The 25,243-nt window shown below is 46.3% G+C and overlaps 1 protein-coding gene across 1 annotated transcript in view; it reads left to right on the top strand.

The window, feature by feature from the left end:
- LOC144679504 (uncharacterized) overlaps nucleotides 1–25,243 on the top strand; it is a 123,052-nt gene that overhangs the window by 37,019 nt on the left and 60,790 nt on the right. The window contains exon 4 of the mRNA XM_078539944.1: nucleotides 18–71. The gene's annotated coding sequence lies outside the window, so the exon portion shown is untranslated. The remainder of the gene's footprint in view (nucleotides 1–17; nucleotides 72–25,243) is intronic.

Raw genomic sequence — 25,243 nt, 5'->3', positions numbered from 1 at the left:
TTTCTTCTTTCCTTCAGGGAGAAAGTGGTAATCCGGGTTTGCCAGGCAGAGATGGGCACCGTGGACCACTGGTAGGACTATAACATATCTCCGCTCCAATTGTTTAATTCCTCATTTGCTTTTTTTGTTCTCTCCTTCACTCCCTCCTCTGCTCTCTTGCATCCAGTGGTTACCATTGTACAATTGTTCCCTTGGTGTCAGCAGTTCTCTGGTCACTTGCCTAAATGGCCATCCTTCATGTCTGAGCCTGGGTATTGAGTGTCATTGGGCGATTTGATTTAGTGAGGACTGGGGAGCACATTGACACCAGGTTTAATCATGTATTAAAGCAAAACACACACAAAGGCCAGAACCTTGTTGTAGTGTTGAGTATCCCAGTGGTGGGATCGGCAGCGTGCAAGACTTCTGGCCACAGGCGAGATGGCTGGCCACTTGCAATCACGCGGCCGCCAGCCAATTAGATGTTCTTGGACGAGGTGCCTGGCCAATGGTGCAGCAGGGGCGGGGAGGAAGTCAATGACCCCACCATGACCTCATGGGGCTGAAGGTCCAGGCCCTATTTAAAGGGCAGTCGGACAGGCACTCGTTCCCTGCAATCCATCAGCATCAGCCTGGCTGCGTGAGTGGATGCCTTGACACCACAGCTGGTGCTAGAACCTTCTGATCTTTCTCCCCCTGGATATCCTCAAATTTTGCTACCATCTGCTAATTGTTTTGTGCACCCCCCGCTGTGGAACCCACAGCTTTCTGACTCCGAGGCGAGAGGGCAACCAACTGAGCCACAGCTGACAACACAATCTTTCCCAATAAGTGTGCAATTTCAATTTTACACGAATATCAGTTTTAAAGCGGTCGTTTCCCTCTTGCTTGTAAGTTCTCTTTAGTGCTCTCTTTGGTGCCTGTTTACAATTTGTAATGTGTATAACATCAGATTATACAGTTCAGGTGGCTGGACCATGTTGGGAACTTATTTAATACAAATGATGAAGGGTTGGCTTATTGACGATGAATGATATACTTTTGCTAGTGATCCGAGCTTTTTGCATTGCCTTAACGGTTATCCAGAGCTATCCCAAAGGAAAATAAAACAGTGATTTCAACAACATAGCCTGGAGCCTGAGATGATGAGTAGTCGGCAGTGTTTTATCTGATGGGCTATAGCTGAAGATAAAATAAAGGACGCACGTGAAAATGCAATCATGGCTACTTTGCTCAATTCCACTGGGGTTAAACCAGACCTTTTACCGTACTCTGTGCTGGATAGATTATAAACTGGCATTTTGCCTTCATTGTCAATTCCAGTTGGCTACTAAAGCTGTCGAAAGACCATTTTTGACTTCCGCTCGAAATGGATGTGAATCAGCAGCGTGACTATATTGTTCTCTTGAAGCTGGTATCAAAAGGATGTCCAAGCTGCCACTAACACCCTCCAGCCCCGATTTTCAAATCTCTGCCTCCTGCTTTTTAATGAGATATGGGACGCTGTCAGTTGAAACACACCCTCATCCCTCATTTATGTTTTTATTGATTTATTTGTCAATAGCGATTTTGTAATTCTATACAATCAGGATTTTGAAGATCTATGAGCAGGACCAGGCGAGGTTTCACAGGAGTAATTTTGTGAAATGGTGCTGCAGTCAAGTAATCATAGCTACTGGGAACGCATTTCAGGGAGTGATTTTAACTCTGTGTGTCCGATGGAAACTGGGCATGTGAGAAATTAAAATTACACAGGTTCCATACCCATACCAGGAGCTGACCATTTCGGATTTTCAAATGCTCAATTGGACAAGGGTCAGACATATCTACCCAAAACCAATGGCATGTTTGAACTTGATGACATCATCAGGACTCAACTGCAATTTTAACTCCATGACTTGAACAGTAAACTGCTGTGGCATTCCCAGCCGGTGAAGACAGTGGTGAAGAGGAGCCAGTGGCAGCATTCACTCACTGCTTCCCTACTCTTTTGCTGAATGTTTCTTCCTCTTTTTAATCTCTCTTATTTCTTTAATCTTCTCTTCCTTTCTTCCATCCATCCTAATTTTCTTCTCCAGATCCTGTACCTTTGCTGGTGTCCCCAGTTTCGCTTTTGGAATTCAATACTGTTCCTCACCCTCCCAGTCACAGAAAGAGAAAATATGGGTACATTATTAAGAGAGAGGACCATGCTTAATGTAAACAAGAAGATCATGTTAAATACAGGGAATTGTAGCTTTGATAGAGCCATTCCATTTGTTTTACACTTGGCTTATTTAACAACATGTTCTTCTTCTTGAGCTAAACTCGCAACATCCTATTGTGACATACGTTGTGAATCCATTATTTTGCAGTTATTTTGTCTATCTATATCGAGCTTTTTAAGTTGTGAAAATTCCTTTCATTTTTCAATTCGATACCAATCAGAGTCGACCAGCTCAGTTTGAATCTGAACTAAACTGGGCAGTTAACTGTTCCATGCTATATTCTCCGTGAGAACGCCTCCACCAATCAGAGTCCACTTGCCAATCAATCAGCGCTCTCTTCTCATGCTGTATAAATTGTTCTTCCCCCATTGCAGTTGGTAATTTCTTGTGAGCTATTCTGATGGATGCAAGATGAAAAGCTTTAATAACATGTCTCTTTTTTCAGCAATACTCAAACTCTGTACTCCCAAACCACTATTTATCAATCTTTCTTGTTTGTAAACCTTTATCATTCTTTGAGAGTGATGTTCCTAGTGACTACTGACACAGTGACATTTCCTTTGGTCTGATAGATTGTTTTTTATTCTTTCATGGGATGTGGACGTCGCTGGCTAGGCCAACATTTTTACTGCCCATCCTTAATTGAGAAGGTGGCGGTGAGCTGCCTTCTTGAACAGCAGCAGTCCATGTGGTGTAAGTACATCCACAGTGATGTTAGGGAGAGAGTTCTAGGATTTTGACCCAGCGACCGTGAAGGAATGGCGATATAGTTCCAAGCCAGGGTGGTGTGTGGCTTGGAGGGAAACTTGCAGGTGGTCTTGTGCCCATGCATCTGCTGCCCTTGACCGCCTAGGTGGTAGAGATCTCGGGTTTGGAAGGTGCTGTCAAAGCAGTCTTGGTAAGTTGTGAAGTGCGTCTTGTAGATGGTTCACACACTGCTGCCACTGTGCACAGGTGCTGGAGGGAGTGGATGTTTAGGATGGCGGATGGGGTGCCAATCAAGCGAGCTGCTTGGTCCTGGATGGTATCGAGCTTCTTGAGTGAATACATAAAATGATATTTAACCTCGAGCAAGCAGATGTAAAATTAAAAGCTTGGAAGTTGAGCTATTGTTATATGAACATTTAAAAAAAACATAGGTTAGCACATCTGTTAAAATAAAGGATAGAGGAGTTCTAACATGAATGCCTTAAGCGTTCCTGTAATTTTGTACAGTAGAGATGATTCTGTGATCTCAGCTGCAGCATGCAAGCCATATCCACAGTGAGATTGGACTACAATATTGTAGCTCTGGATCTTATATTCATGTTTCCGTTAAGGACACCTCCCAATTGGAAGTATGGGATTGCAGAATCACCCGACTGTGACTTCCAAGCTACAACCAACAACAATTTTTTCCTAAATTGTCTGGATGTCTTATGCCTAATTTACACTGCCCTGCCGAAACGTTAAATATCAACCTCTGCTCTGTTCCCAAGTATTTGATTCTTCAACTGGGCAAGGTGTCTGGAATTTCCTTGGGGGATCTCCTGCTATAATTTTGGCGGAAGTTAGGGAGAAAGCCAAGTGAAACAGCGTAAGCAACTCCTTAGGATATGTCTCCCACCATGCCCAAGCACAGGACCCCTTTTCCAGTGCTCCCAGATATTACAACACCCCTCAAACTCTCTCCCCCTCCTCAGACTCCTGCACCCCCCTGACTCCCATGTCCCATGACCCCAGTTAAGTACTTTTTAGAATATTTATGTAAATAATTGCGTGTACACCTAGAAAAACATTGCATTCAGCGTGCGTATGTCACTGTTTAGACGTCAACGGCCAGATGTCACGCTTTGTTAGAGAATACAAAACAGTCTTCAAAAAAGAAGCTAGATTTTGATCTTCAGCCTGAAACTTCCCAAAGTGAGTGTTTTCCTGACCAAGTAACAATTAAACCGGGGTCGGGATTTTCCACTCTGGGCCTAAGTCCCGTGGCCGGGGGGAGGAAAGTGGGAGCATTTCCCTCCGCGGAGCTCAGCAGGAAATCACGCCAAATCGCACGATGCTGGGCTCATTAATTATGCAGCCGGGGGTTTTCTGACATTTTACGTGATGGGGCGGGCAGGATGTCCCGCACCCCACCGTCGTATCCCGATGCCATATTTAAAAGGCGCCCAGGCAGCTGGTGCTCTTGCCGGATCTGAACAGCGGTGTAGGAAATGGCCCGGAGACAGCAAGCTGCACAGGCACCCAGATTTAGTGACACGTCCCTGGAGGTACTGCTGAATGCAGTGGAGGAGAGGAGGGACGTCCTGCACCTCAGGGAGGGAGAGAGGAAGCACATCTGTCTGACCGACCCTGCATGGGAACAGCACACAACAGTGGACAGGCCTGCAGTGCAGGAAAAGAAGCAATGACCTCATCTGCTCCGCCAGGGTAAGTGAACCCTCAACTGCTCCAACTCACCTCACAAAGTGGGAACTGGGTGAAGGGCCTCAGAGGACAGGCAACCATCGGTGCTGCCCTTGCATAAAGACCTCAACGTGAAGCGCTGAGGTCTTATTGTCATACTGCCGTCCATCTAGTCTGCAGGTACAGGGGCGACTGCGAGTCTCTGACCCTGCCACACAGGGAACTCATTTTGTGGAAGGCGGGTGGGGGGGATCTGGCGTAGAGGACACCAGCAAGTGCAGCAGTGGCTATGCCTCTGCCTCCTCATGTCCATTCCTTCTATGCGCATGAGCTCACTGCTCTGGAGGGTGCTGCCACAGAACCCTGGTGGTCTAGATGCAGTGGAGCTTTCACATGGCATACACTAGCCAGAGCGTTACTGCTGTCGACTGGCAGCATGTGTTCGGCATCCATATGGCAAGTGCTCTCAAAGCATTTTCTCTCCTTGTGCAAGACAAATTGATACACATCAAGTGCGAGAGAGAGAGAGGATGGGAGGGGACATGGCTATACTCCGACACCTGGCGCTTCATGAAGAGCGGGCTACCGAGCTGGCAGGGGCAGATCAGGACGGGGCATGTGGAGATGGCGAGGTTGGCATCCAGCCTAAGGAACAAAGCTTAATATCTGTACTTAGAAACCTAAGGCTCATGCGTGGTGCCATGTTGGAGGCAGCCCATGCAGTCACCTACACTCTCCTCTCGCAATTGCAGGTGCCACCAAGAAGAGGGTGAGACCAGACCCTGAGCCCAAGTGCACCACCTCCGGCAGCCCGCAGATGAGAGAGAACAAGACGTTTCACCTGTAGAGCTGTCACCTGCACCAGACCAGGGACACACACCTTGGTGGAATCAAGAGTTAGTTCAGGCAGGTTGTCACACTCTGGTGGTCACCACATGGCAGGAGGAGGCAGGGACGGTCAAGCTCACTGGCACTCGGAGGACTGCGGAGGAAGAGGCCCCTGCAAAGTCCAAGTCAGATGACGAGTCTCTGAGAGCGATCCTACACAGGATGATTGACATGCAGCAGGAGGCGGGGAATCATCAGGCAGAGATGTCAGAGGCCCTCAACAGAATGGACCGTGAGGTGGAGGAGCCTGCCTGCCTGTTCTCAGATGAAGTGGTACTGACCTGTGCGCGCAGTGGGTCTCCATGGAGAAGGTGGTGGAGGCCATGGAGACCCTTGTTCAGCAGAACGCCCAGTTTCTGCTGGAGATGTGCGCAGACATGCATTCCATTGTAGTATCCATGGGCAAGACTTCACAGTGGCTACATGGGATGGTGACAGGGCACCTTGACCTCCATCCAGGCGCCCCTTCCCCTCAAGAAGTCAGGCAGGGGCCCTCGGGCACACAAAGAGAAGAGGAGTGGCTGGCAGACACCACTGAGACTTCCACCCAGGACACCCGGAGGGTGTGCAGCCCTTCGCAATCCCCTCAGTCTCGGCCTCTGAGTGGAGAGGGTGCAGTTACACCGAAGCAGGAGCCCCCAAAGTAAGCTTCCGACCCTCCAGGCCTCGCGGACACAGAGGATGCCTGCCAAAGTCATCAAGGACAACAGGGCATAGTGGTGAGCAGGCTACCCCCCACCCCTGCTGCAGAGGTTGGGGGAGCACCTAGACGCAATGCCAAGGTATGCAAAATCTAGAAGTTCTGATTTCACATGGGTGCACTATAATTGTTTAACGCTCATACAGCTTTGTAAATGGATTACAATTTCACTTTAATCAGGTCTGATGTGGCTTCATTGCAATTCTTACTAATAAGCCTGTGCCTCCATCTTCAGGGGTCACCCCAGGCTGGGTCTATGTCCTCCAGAATCATGCACATGCGGGGGGAGCAAGGTATTTGCCAGGGCCCCTGCGAGCAATGTGCAAGAAACCTCCCATGCAAGCTGATCATTTGCACTTCACGCATTCATCTATTCCAATGTCCTAGCATTGTGAGTACTACATACTGGGGTTCCCCTTCATTTATCCAGTTGTTATGACCTGCAGCTCCACCCACCCCCGATGAGCCAATTCCCATTCAGCATCTCGAGATCTCTACCATGAGGCTCTGGATGGTTGCGAGTGGCCATGGTTCATGTTACATTCGAAGTGCAGCCCAATACCTTTACCCCTTGCCCTGTGGTCCACAACCCCCCCACCCCCCCCCCCCCCACCCCCCCACCCCCCATAACCATTGACCCCACCGCCCAGCCCGTCCCGTGCAGGTGAATGTCCACATTCCCGAGGAGCCCACCCCCATGACAGTAGATCTGCTCCCCCTCATTCTGCTGACCTCCAGAATCTGCTTTTACCTCCGTATCCCCTCCAACAACCCTCAGCGTCTTTTCACCCGTCATCGCTGTACCCTCACCCTCCCACCTTACCAACTCCAGCTGCCCTCTTTAACCCTCACCATCCTTTCCTCTCACCAATTCCCACAGTATGTCCCCCAGGACTCATCCATTGACAGCACAGATCTCTCTCTCTGAGCCTCTTCCCCGCCCAATTACTCCCCACTGCTACTTCCGTACTCACCTGCACACCCCCTCACTGCCCATACTGCAACACAGCCCTTCCCACCATCCCTCTCCTTAAACCACCTCACCCATTCCCTGATCCCCACTGCATCCTACTTTCCCCCACCACCCACAACCTCCCCCGCCCCCACTCTCGGCCTGCAGACTCGCCCCGCCTCTTGATTGCCCCCATCCCCATCTACCGTGCCCCCCTCAACACAGACCATAGCCGCCAAACAGTACCTCATTGAGCTGTTCACCTGCAGCTCAATAATCCATGTGATAGATGCTCCACCTAGTCACTGCTGCACGTGGTCTTCCAGGGTCCAAGGTCGCTGGAGGCCTCCATCTCTTCCACTCTCCGCAAGCTGCCCCAGGCTTTCATTCAGATTAGTCCCGACATGTGCACGCCATGTTGGTCTGGATTGGCGTGAAATCGTGCCGGTCTTGGGGGAAGATGATTAGCCGGGTGGGGGGGGATCGCAAGGTCCCGCCATCTGGAAACTGATTTTACAGTTCCCGTGTGATTGTCCGCCTCTGCCCGCCATGACTCACGCTGGTGGAGAGGGATGACAATCCCATCCAGGAACTCAGAAAAGGTTGGTCGCCAGTGGAAAATAGTTAAGTGAGCTGCCACGGTTATTACCCATTGCATTAAACTGACTGCACACTGTACAATGCCCCACTGACCTCTCGTATAGGTAGCTCTGACCCCGTAGACAAGCAAGACTCCTTCCCCCGTGATAATATCGAAAGGCAGGATGAAGGGAGGAAAATGTACCTTTTTAATCAATCCTGTGATATTGGAAATGAGGCATAGGTCAGTCAATACCTTTACCCCCAACAGTACTTACACTGTGTGTCACTGAAGATGTGGTAGACTTTTGCCATTAGTGGTTATCAGTCGGCTTTGCATGTTTGGCACCATTACCACAAGGTGAATTCATCAGAATATCTCTCCTCTGCAAATCAAACTGAATGTAACTATAGTCAGACTTCAGGAATCAGAGAAAATTGACGTTCAAATAGAGAAGGATTTGTATCTTTGAATATGCAAGGGGCTCTGCAGTTGTAAGAAAATTGCATCAATCGGGGCAGGACCCAGTTATGGTGGGTCTCCTTTTTCTCTTTGTCTGATCTGTAGCATAATGGGTTAATAATTATGGTAATGAGATAGTGTTGTGTATGATGATGTAACAGTGAGATCAGCAGCCATGTGCTAGAGACTGTTAGAAAGAGGGAATAGCCTGTACAAAAGAGAGATGTACTTACCTAGAAGCTTATCATGTATGTCGTGTAAATAAAGTAATTTTGAAGAAACCTACCTGAGTTAGACCTAAGTCACTCATGAGTAAAGAGAAACCTTCCCAGTATAGATTAGGCCACAAGTTAAACCACAAAACATGATCTAAGCTCTGCCAGCCCTGTGGGCAGATGTTTCTTGTTCCAGGTCACCTACGCGTATGAACATTGCGGGATGAAATGGGACTGGCAGAATGATTTTATCCATCAAATTCCTACCACTTCTGCTTCCCTAGCTATGCACTCAGCGTGAAACAGGGCCATGTGCAAAGGCACACTAGCAGACCAGAGGATCCTTGTAGTATTTGTGGAGATTTTCTTTCTAAAGGCCAGCAATTGATTGCAGAGCAACTGAATGCCTTTGGTGTAAACAGCACACTTAAAATTAATTTTAAGAAAATAGCTCAGATATATACAATCAATTCACCAAGGCTTCTTCGACAGCACCTTCCAAACCCGCAACCACTACCACCTAGAAGGTCAAGGGCAGCAGATAGATGGGAGCACCACCACCTGGAGGTTCCCCTCCAACTCACTCACCATCCTGACTTGGAAATATATCGCCGTTCCTTCACTGTCGCTGGGTCAAGATCCTGGAACTCCTTTCCTAACAGCACTGTGGGTGTATCTACACCACATGGACTATAGCAGTTCAAGAAGGCAGCGCACCATCACCTTCTCAAGGGCAACTAGGGATGGGCAATAAATGCTGGCCCAGCCAGCGAAGCCCACATCCCATGAATGAATTTTAAAAATTAACACAGAGCCCCCATCCCCACCCTACCTTATCTGCTTCCCACTCCAGGAGGTTTTCACAGGGCTGTGGTATAATGTTAATTGGGAACTACTGCAGTTTGTATTATAGTGTGCTGTGTGTATAAAGTTAAAATTTCATTTGGATAAGATAAAATTTGGATAAGAATAAACATTTAACTTAATACTGCTTCATCAGTGAAATGTGGCACCCATAGGGACATTCATAAGTTATCCCACTCATCACATCAATATAACTATTGTTAATACTGTATTGTATAAAAAGAATTACCTCTGTTAAATTTCCTGTGAATCATAAATTTCAGTTAATGTCAACAGTGACATTTATGAAAGGTTTGGGGTTACTGGATACTGCTGAGTAATGAGACCTAACTATCAGTCGGTTTATAAATCCACATGATTTGAATGAAAAACGCACTTTCACTAAGAATTGCTATTGCCATATGTTGAGTTTACGGAAAATTGATTTTTCACTTTTATAAATAGTGGATGCTGTTGACTGAAATGCTATTTAAAAAAAAGCCACAAAACGATCGGCCAGAATTTGCTGTCAAAATAATGCCCAGGCGAATGGTGCTTCCTGCTGTTTATGGGTAAATGCTACAGTAACTTCAGGTGAGGGGCAGATGTGCGGTTAAATGTGAATATCCAGAGTTTGTTGCCGGAGTTGTACCACTCTACTCTTAGCTTTACGAAAACGGCATCTTGTCATAGGCCCCCTTTTTTTTTAAGGAATTTGCTGTGCTTGGACATTAAACACATGACAAAGTTAAATCTTTATCATTACAGGCATAAGTAGCTTAATAAGTTTTTATGCCTGAATCAACAACACTGGACAGGATTTTCGGAAGCTGGTCGGGTCAGGAACTGATACAGATGGGCACGTAATTTCACACTGTTAGCCGGTGTGCCAGTTCGCCAGCACCATCCATTTTCAGGAAGGCCAGATCGAGCGTAGAATGCGCAAGCAGCAGGTAACATGTTAAGGTAGTTAAAAGGCCAATTAAGGACATCGTTCAGAGGCCAACTGGAGTTTTCCCCCTAACAGGAGCACGGCAGATGCCTGGAGGCGGCCTCCCTGTGGCAGACCACAGGGCCAGCGCTCCATGATGTCCTTGAAGCCATCCCCCCCGCCCTAAGGGCCTACTTGCTTACAGCTGTGGCCACAGGCCATCCTGTGGAGGTATCTTCCCTCCACAGTGGGTAGTCTGGCATCTGTGGCCATCTTTTAATTTCAAATATTTTTAATTTTTAAATGCTGAAAAGGCGCTTCAAGATGGATGCAATGGCAGGCTGCAGTTTCTTCCATGCTGGAGACCTCCTATTGACCCTCGAGCTTTGAAAATCCACCCACCATACTTATTGTACAGTGAGTACACTCTTTGGCCACTAATCGGCTAACCCAAGCAAAATTGATGTCAGCACCCACATTTGACCCCAACGTTGGGGTCCTGACCCAAAATGGAAAACCCTGTCTTCTAAAAGTGAACAAGTGTGGAGTTTCATTCCTTCAGGTTGTGACTTTTTGCGAGGTGAGTTTAAAAAATATTACCTTTTAAATTTCTTCTACTATTTTTTCTTTCTGTCCCTTTTTTTACTCTCTCTCCCTTAATCCAATCTTTATCTTTCCTCTCTTTGTTTCTCTGTTGGTTGCCTTGTTCAGTCAGGTCCCAGATGCTCTGTTTTTGTCACTGCACCATTAACAACTTGCACTTTCAGCAGCTTTGTGGGAAAATATTTTAGGCTGAAGGGTGTGGGATTGGGGGCAAGTTGAACACATGCCATTAGATGCCCTGCCACAACATATTTTTGGCCCATCAATGTTTAAGTGCGGCCATGGGCTGAATTGACCAGAGTGGAATAATTTGCCATGTGCCCAGTTAGTTAGAGATTTTCCTGCACCTTACAGCAAAAAAAAATGCCCTAAAAATGGTTGGACTCTGGTGAACAATGAGACTGACAGTCTGTCTCGTTAACCAACAAAATTTAAGGTTTAAGAGTGAAACAGAACAGGCTCCGACTCTCCCTCTTACCCGCCGCTCGGATAGTTGTGCTGAGTGCCTTAATTGGCCCGCCCATGTAAAATGGCGGCGATCGGCTCCGCACTCGTTCCCAACCAGCCCGCCCAACATTCAGAAAATTCTCCCCAAAGTTTCCTACTGACAACCGCTGACTCTAAAGCAATTGCACTCTCTCTTCTATCTGAATTCGGATTTCTACTTTAGCCATGATATTTGTAGCGGCCCTTTTATTTTTGAAGAATTTTTGCTGTCATTGTTTTATTACTGCAATCTCATCCATAGTTAATGATATTTATTTGTTTTCCAATTGAGAAACCATGATGAAGGCTCTCAGTGCAGGATTATATCAGCAATGAAGTTAAAACAGAATTTAAGGCAATTCAGGAAACTACATTTCGGAAAGATGGCACACTGTGACTTTTAAAACCTAAGGATTGCAAGAGTGAAGTAGGGGAAGATAGATCTGGGAGGTAGAGAGTCCCAGCATTTTAAGGTCCTCGAATGATGCAGATGCAATTACAGTAATCCAGCAATTATTGCCTAAGCTCAGGACAAATACACATAACATCCCTTTAGAAAAATATAGCTATTAGACATTAAATCACACAGAATTGTATAATTTAATGCATATGTGGGGAAAACAGCAGTGTCATGACATCCAAACCAAGCCTCTTGAGGAACACATGTTTATTATTAATCATCAGGATTCCCAAGTACTAGTGGCATTAAATTATTTCTGCGTGTGAAAATGTGATAAAGTGTTTATTCTTTTCCATTCTGGATTTCATTTGAAAATTGCAATCATCCATGCAAAATTCACCAAAGCTCCTATTAGGTTGTCAACTTGATCTCCATCGAGAGCAAACCTTTCTTCAGGCTGCTTTTAAGTCAGTCGCCATGGTATTTAATCACAACTACCTAGTTGTGAATCCAACTCTCAGGAGAAAGCTCCCAGTGGGTACATATTAAAAGTATTCATAATGCCAGCAGGAGTGCCCACATTCTTCAAACATAAACTCTGGGCTATGAGCTTGGTCAAAGTGGAATTGTTACACAGGGATGTTAACAAGTGCAAGAAAATTAGTATACAATGGAATTTCAGCCCTAGCATTATTAACTGTAGTGAACCACTTTTAAGAATTGGAATGAGACATATTTTCCCCTTAGTGGTGAACTGTTAATTTGAATTCACTTTCTTGTTGCTAGTGGCAACCCTGAGAAGTAGCTTTTTCCCGAGGCTACAGAAATCAATTGCAAACTTGTCATTAACAAGTTTTGACCACAGGCAATGTGCAATGTGCGATGTTTAGGCTGGCATTATGGACATTCTGCCTCAAGGAAGAAAATTACAGTTGCAGTTGCGTTTTTTTAAACAACCATACGTGCTCAAGATCACACGTGCCTTGTTGTTTCTCCTTCTGTACGGCCCTGCATTGTAAATGGAATGAATTCCAGAGCACCATTGTCATACTGATACTGTTGTTGGGACTAGTACCAGGCTAGTACCATCCAATACTGGAATGCAATATCAGCACCTTGAATTGGTAGGGATGGCACTCAACTTTATTGACATTTAATGAACCCACAATGACAGTCAATGGAGTGGTCAATGTTCTCTTTGAAAGACCTGACAAGGTGTCTCTCTGAAAATGTACAATTTCTGTTTACAGTTATTTATACCAGCACCAGTAGAGATTGTAGCTGGGTCTGGTGGTAAAGTGTTGACTGTATGCACAGGGGAATTATTTACTGTCCAGTGTCATCTGGAGAGAGACTCCTGTGGTTCCAATAGCTCACCATTCGAACACATCACCTCCACAATGGCAAAATGGCTTTTTACTAAGGGAAGCAAAATTTGAAAAGTCTACTCGTGGCCTACAGATCAAAGCAAAGGGCTGGTTTATCACCAATCCATTGCTATATTTAACAATTCCAGTCCTTAGTGGGCCGCCAATCATGATGATGAAACTGTACCTCATGGATCATTTTCAGCAAGGGAGAGAGAAAGGGAAATAAATAAAGTTGCCTAATTAAAAAGAAAAATGAATGGATTGTTGCCCATACTATGGCAGGAGCCTAGAGTTTAAAATTACTTTTAATTTACCTAAGGCCTACACACCTTCTCATTGGACACTCTACCTACCCATTGCAAAAAAATGAGAACAGAATAAATATTCATACATTTATTTAACCCCAGTCCTAATTTTTGAACAATACCAGAGATCAACTCAGTTTTTGTCCTTTCACTGAGGGTCGGGTGTATGGAGTTGAGCTTTTGCTCCTTGCGGCCCCACGAGGGAAAGTAAAAAACGTTTTAGCTTGAATGACCTTGTCGGACTCTGATCTTCTTCTGGCAGGCCTTCGACTGGTGGGAAAGCTTCCCTGCTCAAGCTTGAGTTAAGGTTGGATTAAGCGCCATCATCTGACTCAGTCTGCATTTGTAAAGAAGGACCCCCCACTGGCTTTGGGTGGTCAGACTAGCCGCCTATCCTGAAAACGCTTTTGTCGAAAAAGAAGTGGCAACAGCAGCATCCGGGTGAGACATTGTCAGATAAGACAATCATCACATTTTTGACTACTTTTCTGCCCTGTCCTGCCCAGCAGGTAGGGTTAAAATTCCTCCCCCCGCCCCCTCCCCATGTACAGTAAATGGTTTGATCAGCAATCTTCCCCCACATTCATAGTCATTGGGGAAAACATTCAGCAGTTAGTGATCTATTGACTTCCTGTAGGCATACGTTCTAGTCATTATTTGGCTGAAATAGCCAGGATATAATATTTCATAATTGCTACTGCTTTTGGCAGGCTTGGTAATGAATTTTCAAAATTCAGTTTAATTGAACAGAAGGAGTAAGTGGCTGATGAAAGCAGTGTAAGTTATAGAGAGTCAGCATTCTGTCAGCTATTAAAATACTGACTTAACTATTAAAACAAATGTCCGTAATATTTTAATATAATGCATCTTTTTGAATAAACAGCTTTTTTCTCTCTGGCAAAGTTCCTGTACATCTGTTTGAATCGTACGATTTGTAGCATAGCACCTGACAAAATAATATGCAGTGAGAAACCCCCACTCTCTCTGTTTATAATGAGTGCTCATGACCTTGTCACTTCAGTTCTATTAAATAACAATAAAAATCACTCTTTGCCTGCCTCCCTTGCCGCTTTCACCTTTCGGTTAGAAGATTGTAGTTTAAACACCAGGGTTTTGGCACATTATCCAGCATGACACTTCAGTGAAGGAAGAGGTATGTTTCCAAAGGTATCTTTGAAAGCTCTGACTGCTCAGGTGAATGTAAAAGATCCCAGCACAACTTGGAGAGCAGGCAGTTCTCTAGATGGCTTGGTCAATATTCCCCCCTCAACGTCACCACCATAAACAGATTAACTGATCATTCATCTCATTCGCTGTTTGTGCGACCTTGATGTATACATTTACCCGACCTCGAAATTTGCTTACGTAAAAACAATGGTTGTACTTCAAAAGTAATTGATTGGTTGTGAAGCACTTTGGAATGTCTTGCAGATGCAGAAAGGTGATATATAAATGTCACCTGTTTCTTTTACTGAGGCAACACATGCTTGCAGAGTGGGCGGGTAAATAGCAAGTTAAATTCAATTTGGCGGAGTATAAAGCGGCCCATCGTAGTATCAGGAGTAAGGGGGCCAGTTTCTCCTTGGAAGGTAAGAAACTGAAATAGGGTAGAGCAGCAAACAGATCAAAAATTACAGGTAGACAAATTGCTAAAAGTAGCAACATACGTTGATAAGGCCATAAAGAACGGAACCAAAATACAAGAGTTCATTTCTAGAGGAATGGCAGACAAGATAAGATAATGGGTGGAATTTAATGCCCTCTCCCCGTAGCAGGTTTGGTGGTGGGGGAGCATTTAATCAGGCGGTAGGGTGGCAGGTGGGGATCCCACCCGCTGATTGAGGCCCTTGAGTGGGCAATTAACCCCGCAGTGAGCAGGGAGCTCACCCTGGCGTGTTTGCTCGTGGGCCCCCGGGGTGGGGGGAAGGGTCCCTTATTCAAAGGCACTCAGTACCTAATCGAGGGACCTGGCACTGGGAAGCGGGGTCCCCTGAGAGCCACCTCGTGCCCTTGCTGCTGACCTCCCCCCAAAACCTTTGTTTTCTTTACGTTCAACTTATTCTGATAGAATTTTTCATGATTGGCCTTCAACAAGCACTAAACAGTTCTGGACAAAGGTAAACAGATTTGTTATTATTGCTTTCTGTCGGTCTTGCTCGCCAATTTCCTCTCATTTTCATTTTGTAATACTAACACAGAGTGCAAGACATGGCCCTCACATTCTAAGCTTCAACATGGATTAAGGCAAGGTTGTGGGAAACCACATGACTTTTGTTTAAGCACTTTTCACGTTAATTTCAATCTAAGTCTCTTGAACTATTGGAAAGCTACTTTTTACTTGATATTGTTAGTAAAACATTATGGCTCTGAACTTTTTATACTGACAAAATTTAAATTCTACAGAAGAAAAGATCTGTTATCTCTTTGCTTGGAGGCCTCAATCCTATTTTGGATTTCATTTTTTTTCCTGAGCTATGTTCTGCCGATAATTCCGAACTGATATACCACTTCAATGTGAAGTTCATTGGTACCATGTGAGAAATAGTTTGCAATTTAGAAATTGAAGCACAACGAAGTGGTCACTTTTGCAAGTAATCCTACAAATTGCTGCCTCAATTAATAACCTATACATTTTAGTAAACTAGATGTTTCAGACAGGTCATTGCCAACTTTTGAAGTTGTTTAAATGCTGGAGTTATCATAACAAATTAATAAAAACTTAAAAGCGCATCAGGTCCTTCTTGCTTTATCTATTAAAACACTGGCCTAAATTTTCCGGTCCCACCTGCCACGGGAATCGTCGTGAGTGGGACAGAAAATTTGACGGACCAGCAAAAGGTCCGTGACTTTAGGAATCCTGTCCATTATCGATTAAAATGACTAATAAAATTGTCTTGAATTATACATTATTTAAAATGTATCTGACAAACGGGTGGCAGTAAAAGAAAATGAAAGCATTAATTAGAAGTTTTGCCAAAAATAGGTACATGTGGAAGCTTTTCGTCTTGCACTCATTAGGACACTTAGCAAGAATACTGATATAAGGGGAAACATTATGCCTGTTTCAGCTAAACAAAATAAGAGACAGCTGTTCTCTGACTCATTTCTCAGGGCAATGCCTTGACCAATCGGGGTCAAGCTGCCTGGTTTAAATTTCAAACAATGCTCAACAGTTAACTGTCAGTCACCATCAATTGGTGCATTCCCCATGGCAATGCCTCTATCAATTCGAGGCCACTGGCCAAGCAATCAGCACTTTCTTCTCATAGAGTAAATAGTTGTTGTTTTCCCCTTATATTGGTAATCTTGCGAAGTATCCTGATGAGTGCAAGATGAAAAGCTTCATCTCTTTTTTTAAGCAATACTCAAGCTCTGTACTACCAAACGACTATGAATTAGAAGTTTTTGGATTGTGCTCTGCGTCTTGCAGTTAGGAAGACAGTTGTTCAAAATTGATTGAAAAGTTTCACAAAGGGATTGCAATGACAGTAGTTTACAACAGTTTACATATTAAGAATGGATCTAAACTTAATACTCATTCTCTTGTGTGATTGCTCTTTGTGTTCCTCGCCATTGAAACGCTGTCAATCTTCCCTTTTTTTAAAGCACAAAAATGTTTGGCAGCAGCCAGCATAGCTTTGGAAGAAAGAGAGTGTTGTGGGGTGGCGGAGTTGTGCTATTAATGATAGAGTTGATCCGCAGACACTTCTTGGGTGGAAACATTAAGCTTATTTACAATGTACTCAGCGGCAACTACATGTGTGCTTTCAACTCCAACTCTACCTCCACACTGACTCCTGAGGGGACATGTTTTATTAAATTTTTATTGTATTTATTTATTTTTTTAAAAAGCGCTTCAATCTCCCTGAGACAGCTCCGTGCCTCTGGGAGACTGAAGCGCTCTTTCGCATGCCTGCACGAAGGGACACTGGACCCAACTCTCCCTCCTCCCGCACAGCCATCCCATTGCTGAATGTTTAGTGATTGAAGCTTCCAACATGGGTTGACCATTGATTATGGAAGGATGAGTGCATACTGATCCAGGGGCCAGGCATGCACATTGACATTGTCTCCACTTTAACTAATCAAACGTCCTCGTCCTTCCTTTCAGCATCACCGGAGCAGAGCCGGGAGGAGGAGGCAGAGGGGCCACCTCTCGCACCTGAGGGTCCAGAGGAAATCCACTTACCAGCGTCACACCTTCTCAGCCAGGCAGGCACCAGCGCAGATACTAGCACCTCGGTGGGAATTAGATCGTTGGCTAGTGTCTCAGGGCACAGCGGTGAAGGCACTTCACACTCGCTTGAGGTGCAGGCGGAGACAGAGAATGCCCAGGGCGCCGGCAATTGGAGTACTGCAGGGGACCAGGCACATGCTCTGTCGGTGCCTGACGATGTGCCTCTGGAGTCGTCCGTGAGACAGCGAGCGCTGGAAGTGCAGCAGGGTGTGCGGGACGATCTGGCGGAGATACATGAGGCTATGCGTGGCATGGTGCCCGTGCTGGAGGACCCCACGCAGAGCATCACCGATGCAATGAGCCTCATGCTTCCTCCATGGAGAGTGGTGATTCTTGTAGAGGCTCCTCCAGGAGAACAATCAGGGCCTCCTGGGGTTGCGCACGGACCAGCAAGCCCTCACAGCGGCATTGACCTCAGCTGGTCAGTGCCAATGTGAGAGATGGGTAGGGCACTAAGTATCCCAGCTCAGTGCCCATCCATCTACGGTGAGCAGGGAGGTCCGAAGTGACCTTACGTTGGCGCAGCAGCTGCCTGTCATCTCTGCGGGCTCCTCTCAGGGCGCTCCGGGTGAGGGTAGCAGCTCATCCGCCCCTCTGCCAGTGACTGTGGGTTCCGATGAGGCTGCGATGACTGGGGAGATGCCAGCTGTGGAACTGGCAGCTCCCTCCCAGGCGGGGCCATCAAAGGCTCCACGGGCCAGAGGACACCCGCCAAGGTCATCGAAACCAACAGGACAGCACAGTGAGCAGACTGTCTCAGATGCCACTCCCAGCGAGGGAGGAACAGCTAGACGTAGCACATAGAAACGTAAACTTAAGACACCTTAGGCACACACAGTTTTCTCACTAGTGGTTTTATGTTGTGCCGCTATTAGTTGATGACAAGTTGGTGTGATGCTGAACACCTTTGCATTGAGTTTCTTTTCTGCTTTATTTTGTTAATTCATTAAATGTTTATATGTGAACATAGCTCTGGGTGATTCCTTACTTCTGCAGGTGGTTGGGAACCCATTTTGTTATGAGTTACTTGTTTGTCACTGAGCTTTATTGGCAAAGCACATAGTTAATGTTCCTAACCGGTAATGTCCCAACGGTAGTGGATGAAAGTCAATGCACGCCTGAACAGAGCGTCTGTAACCTGCTTGACACAAGTGTGGACAGCTGACTGGGAGACTCCGCAAAGATCACCCACTGACCCCTGGAAAGAGCTGGAGGCATAGAAGACAGCAGCCATGACTTTCAATGCCACTGGCATAGGGTGCCCACCCACACTCAGGGCCTATCATCTGACAAATGGAGGTCACTGTCTCCCTTGAGAGATGGCGTCTCCTTCGACACTGAACCTCAGACATATTGAGGTAGCTGCTTCACCGCCTGTATACCCTGGCAGCAGGATAGTGGCATCTTCTGCGGCCCCTTCCACCTTTGACTTCCTGTTGGCCTTGCTCCCTTTGGGCCTGCGCCTCTCCTCTCAAACGTGGCTCCCCTGGAGGCTGAATGTGGACTCCTGTCCTCCTCCCCCTTCTGGCCCTCCCTCCTCAAAGGAGGTCCCTCCAGCGGAGAGTTCAGCTCCCATTCCCAGGCTAAGGGAATGATCTTTACTGTAGAGTCCTGACCTGAGGGCTGTTACTCCTGTCCAAGCAGCTGTGAAGAGTTTTGAAGTATTCCTGCTCACACAGGCAAGTAGCAGTAACTTTCAGAATTAAATATCTGACAAATAACACTCTGACCCCACTTATCCCTCTTATCCCGCCCATGGATGAGGTTTATACAAATGCCTCCTACCCGCCTGCCCATTGCGCCCGTGCGATGACCTGAAGATCGCACGGGCCCCAAAAAATAGGCGTCAATTACTGGCTCAAGGGCCTTAAGTAGCCCGTTAGTTAATGGCGGGTGCACACCAGAGATTGTTACGCGTCCTCCCACTGAAATATCACGATGGCGCGAATGGTGGTATTGTCACTGGACTAGTAATCCAGGGACCCAGGGTATTGCACTGGGGACCCAGGTTCAAATCCCACTACGGCAGATCTGGAATTAAAAGTCTGGTGATGACCATGAAACCATTGTCATAAAAACCCATCTGGTTCTCTAATGCCCTTTAGGGAATTAATTTCCCTTCCTTTAGGGAAGGAACTCTGCTGTCATGACTCCAGGCCCACAGCAATGCGGTTGAGTCTTAAATGCCCTCTGAACAAGGTCAATTCGGGATGGGTAATAAATGCTGGCCTAGCCAGTGATGCCCACATCCCATGAACGAATAAAAGAAAATCTCCTAATTCTGTCCTCTTCAGCAACCCCAATTTTAATTGCTCCACCATTGGTGTCCGTGCCTTCAGCTGCCTAGGCCTTAGATCTGGAATCCCCTACCTTCCGCTCGACTTCGCTTTCCTCCTTTAAGAGACTCCTTAAAACCTACTGCTTTGACCAAACCTTTGGCAGTCCGACCTAATATCTCCTTTTGTGGCTTGGTGTCATATTTTGTTTTATGCTGCTCCAGTGAATCACCTTTATTGTGTTAAAGGTGCTATATAAATACAAATTGTTGTAGTTGATGGGGGGGTGGGGGTGGGGAAGAAAACTGGAAGGTAACGAGGGATAACGCATAGAGGACAAGACATATTTTTGTCACCATGGCCAAACGAATAGTGTCAACTATTATCCGACAGAGTCGAGCCTAGTGAGTTTTTTTCTTACGAACGGAATAACTAACTACTTTGTGCTTGGGCCTCTCAAGCAATCCTCAAAGTCATCTAACAAGTGAACTTTTGCCTCTAATTTATACAGGATGACTGTAACACAGCATGGCTTTTGTTTTAAGGAAAATCTGAAAGGTGGGAGAGAAAGGGACAATGGCCGTAACATTTCGTACAATAACCTTTTTCATTTCGTAAAAGTCAGAGGTTTCACATTTGCTGTTTAATGCCAAAGTGGCAGATGGTTATCCTGCTGTGTTAGACAATGCAAGTGACTAATCAGAGGTCACCAATCAGTACCTCACCATGAAATTCAGATAATTTTAGCAACATTTAGAACATTTCTAATATGCAAAGCATATTGAATTAACATTTCTGTGAAACCTTATGAGGAAAACTATGCAGGATTGTTGGAGCCTCTTGCCGTATAGGTTACAGCCCACAATACATGAATGGGAGTAACTTTATTCAGAAGTTTAAAGTTTAGGGGTCAGACATGTGTCAGGAAGACATATTTTACCAAACTGCTTGTGGAGAATATTCTGAAAATCTTCCCTCCAAATTATTGTCAACATCTTTCAAATGGTTCTTCTGTCTTTTTTCCCCCAATATTTTTAAATTACTATAGGCTTAAAATCTTTTTACAATTGTCAAAGATATTATTGGGCGGGCCACAATTTTTATTTCGCAATGCCCCAAGCATATATAATTAGGAGAAAAAGATTGTTCTAATTAAATTCTAGAATTTTAACAAGAGCTTGTCTTATGAGGAGAGATTGAATAGTTTAGGCCTATACTCGCTAGAGTTTAGAAAGATGAGAGGAGATCTAATTAAGGTATATAAGATGCCAAAGGGGATAGACAAAGTAGATGTGGAGCGGATGTTTCCCCTTGTGGGGCATTGTAGAACGAGAGGCCATAGTTTTAAGCTAAGGGGTGGTAGATTTAAATCACAGATGAGGAGGAATTACTTTTCTCAAAGAGTCGTGAATCTGTGGAATTCACTACCTCAGAGTGCAGTGGATGCCAGGATCCTGAATAAATTTAAAGAGGAGATAGGCAGACTTTGAACTAGTAACAGGTTGAAAGGTTATGGGGAGAGGGTGGGAAATTGGAGTTGAGGCCGAAATGAGATCAGCCATGATCGTATTGAATGGCGGGGCAGGCTCGAGGGGCTGGATTGCCTACTCCTAATTCTTATGTTCTTATGTTTTCATCATACTATCGGCATCTCTAATCATTACTAATGCCTGGAACAAGGAACTATGATGAAAAAGTATCACTGGAAGTCAACTCTGAAATTTGGATCTTATTTTCAGACACTGCTTTGGTCATGGAATACAACAAATACTTGGATGAATGTGTATTTATAGCTTATACTACAATGGCTGCCAACGCAGTGCATGGCAGTTATATGCATGGCTGCCATCTCTATAGGGGGGCCAATGCACAGCAGGGCACACGCACGGTGGATCACCGGCTCTGGAATTGCACATATTACAGCACCTGCAGCAGAATCTCTCAGGGGTCCCACGGGTTTCTTCATCTTATTTGATTTCTTTAACATTTTTCTTGCCCTTTATTCCCCCATTCTTTTGGGAAGGCACCTTTCTTCCAATCAACCATCTTGTCATAGCGGCATATCTCAGTGGTGTGGAAGGGATGGTATGGTAATTAAGTCTGTATACCATCATCTGCCTGCCCTGTGGGTGCTTAAATGTGCTGTGCTGTGCTGGGAGAAACAAGCCTAAGGGCTGCAAACGGAATTGCGGCTGTCACCGGGTAGATCAGAAACCTCCTCCTCCCTCCCTCCCTCCCTCTCTCCCCATCCACATCCTCAGAATCAGAAGCCTTCCCATGTCGGGGAGAGACTGCCCGTCCGCTGCAGAGCACAGAAACCGGGTGAACGTCTTCCAGCCAGCGCTGTGTCCCCTGCAGATGATGACATTGGGCTCCTCCTGCTCTGAAGAAGGGTCATACGGACTCTGTTAACTCTGCTTCTCTCTCCACAGATGCTGCCAGGCCTGCTGAGTTGTTCCAGCATTTTCTGTTTTTGTTTCAGATTTCCAGCATCCGCAGTATTTTACTTTTACCTTAGGGTTCTCCGCATTCATGGCCAAGTGCACATCCGCAAACAGGTACCGGCAGCCATCTTGCATGGCCATCTTGCATTGGCAGAGGCACAGCTTATTACAACAGCTAGCCTTGGGACCAATTTTAACTCAGGGAAGGTTTTGGTCCTTTGGGAGAGGAGGGCTTGTGCTGGCGAAAATTTGAGACCTGACTTGTTCTAACTCCCGGAGCTCGTGAACATTCCACTGTCCCACTTCCTGTCCGTAATGAGTGGGAAGTAGCCAGTGGCTTGTGTAAAATTGTAGGCTGCCCACCGGCATGTTGGGAGGTATGGTTGAGGAGATTCTGGGGAAGCCACTGTTTTACTCCACCCGGCGCACAAAGGAAAGAAAATTTTCGTTTTTGTAAAAGCGACATTTTTGTCTTCCTGGCAGGGCCTGACTCCCTTTAGCTGGGTGCAAAATCTACTTCCCTGCGTGCGCCCAAGTTAAAATCGCAGTTGGGGCCTGATAATGTCATCGGACCACGACCCGTGTGTTTAAAAAGAAGCCTAGATTTGATGGGCTGAATGGCCTCCTTCAATGCCACATGCAACTCCATGGGGTTGGAGTTTACGGTTTCCGACAGGGTGAGGAAGGCGGAATGGGAAGGGGCCTGCTCCGCTGGCTCCAGCCCCCGCTGTCTCCAGCCCCCGCTGTCTCAGCGCGGCAAATCGAGCATCAACCGGCCAATTAGCAGCAAGCAGCCCGGCGGGAAGGCCAGCCAATTAGCATTGGGAAGGGGGGGATGGGGGAGGCTCTGCGCCCAGTTGGGCATCTCGGGCAGGACATCGGACAGGAGAGGGGTGGGGCTGTGAACCGAAAGTCGAAGGCCCCTCCCCCCACTCCCCACTCCCCCCCCCTCCCCTGCCTTCACACTCTCTCCTTATTTATGTCAGCTTAAAAGCAGTGAAGAGATAGAGTAAACTAACATTCAAGCGCTGCCGCCTTCAGCAGCAGACTTGGCTGCTACGTGTTACAGGCCTTTTCATCCGCACTTGTGCTACTGCCTCACACCGGACATGCATCAGTCCCAAAGCTTTTCCCGAGCGACCGCCGATAAATGAAGTGGGCAGTGAGAGATTGCAGCCCGTGGGGTCTTTACAAGCTCAGTAGCTTGTTAATTGTGCTTTTATTTTCAAAATGGCGGGCGGGCTTCCAAATCCGTGCTCACTCACCTTCTGGATTGCCGGAGACTGGCAGGATGATACCCGATTGCCTAACCAATGGCGTCACGCTGTATCTTAGGTCAGCGCAAAGCCTGCCCGATTTGCGGCTGTGAAAACCGGTCCTATGACTCTTACGACGCCCCCTCCCCTCCACTTGGCTTTAGCAGGTGGCTTGGCTGTCCGTCCAGAAACCTGAGTAAAAATCACGGTCAGCGGGATACTGGTGGTGGGTAGCCCTAAGCATTTTAAGTTGCTTATACTTTTTACGATATTCAGAAAACATATGTAATTTGTAAATAGAGTGTGACCAAATTAACATCAAAAACGAATGGTTTTTTTTTAACTAAGGCCTGAATTTTCTGGTCAGCGTGTGGGGGCCGGGGCCCCGCTCACCGACGCGTAAAATGATGCGCGGTGACGTTGGGCATGCGTCCCGACGTCTCCGCGCATCATTCCGACCTTCAGTTAGGCGCACCGGAGTCGGCTGCACGCCCGCCGAACCGTCAAAGGCCCTTTAAGGCCATTTAAATAGCAATTGAACCAATTAACCGAGCTGCCCATCCAACCTTAAGGTTGGCGGGCAGGCGAAGAGCCCAGGTGGCCTTCGCAGTTATCATGAAACCTCATTCACGGCCTGGATGTGGTTTCATGAAGTGTTTATAAATCCAATTAAAACTTTTCATTAAAATTCATTGACACTGTCACATGAATGGGCATGTCTGAATAATTTTTTCCATTTTTAAAAAAAATGAAAATAGTCTCCCTGAGGCAGCTCCGTGTCTCCGGGAGATTCCTGCGCTCTTTGGCACACACGCGTGAAAGAGCACAGGCCCCGACTTTCCCTCCTCCCCCCCGCCTGCACAGGTAGCGCTGAGCGCTTCCCGGTGCGCGTCACGCTGGGCGGGCCTTAATTGGCCCACCCCACACCCACTCCCGTTCAGCCCCCCTCGACAGGGAGAAGATTCTCCCCTAAGTTTTAATATTTCAAATTTCAGAAGTTCAGTTGAAATAGCCCTTAACAGTTAAAATGAGTCCGTACGGTAATAGAGAATTTTATTTAAATAGAGCATGTCTATGCAAGAAAAAATTACAACCTTGAAAGATGAGTTTGTGGGACCCGTCAGGCACGTTGCAAATGCAAATTGGCACATGCACGCACCCTGAGGACCTTTTTTTGGCAATTAGCCGTTGTCCACAAAGGACCACGGGCATCTCTCTCTTGTAGAGAGAGAAAGAGAGAGAGACAATTGGTTATATAAAGCTTGAGGGACACCATTCTGCAAGCGTGGGGCAAGGCAAGGAGGTAGACCTCTATGAACTACCACAGCCTGTACGGGGATTCGATCTGCTCCGTTGGAAACATTCTGCATCGCACTCCAGCCAACTGAGCTAACCGACACCCACAGCCCCGAGAAATATTATTTAAAGTAATTCACAAGAGCCGTTGCCCTTCTGCACACAATCTTTCCTTGTGCCAGGTCTGAACAGTATTTTCTAGTGGGTGGATGTGACAGCTGAGGAAAGCCAACAAAAGCCCAGGCTTCCAGCTCAAATAATTCCTTTGTTACTGGGAGATCGCACTGTGGGATCAAGGCCACGGATTCAGAGGTTTGTCCTGTTCTCCCCATGACTAATGTTTCTTCTTCAAAATAGTGCAGGCACTGTGAGTTGCTGCATAATGAAGATGCCATGGCTGCTTCTCTGAAGTGCCATGATTA

The sequence above is a fragment of the Cetorhinus maximus genome, chromosome 4 (assembly GCF_964194155.1).
Source record: "Cetorhinus maximus chromosome 4, sCetMax3.hap1.1, whole genome shotgun sequence".
Taxonomy (NCBI): domain Eukaryota; kingdom Metazoa; phylum Chordata; class Chondrichthyes; order Lamniformes; family Cetorhinidae; genus Cetorhinus; species Cetorhinus maximus.
This window is presented reverse-complemented; position numbering and strand designations above follow the sequence as displayed.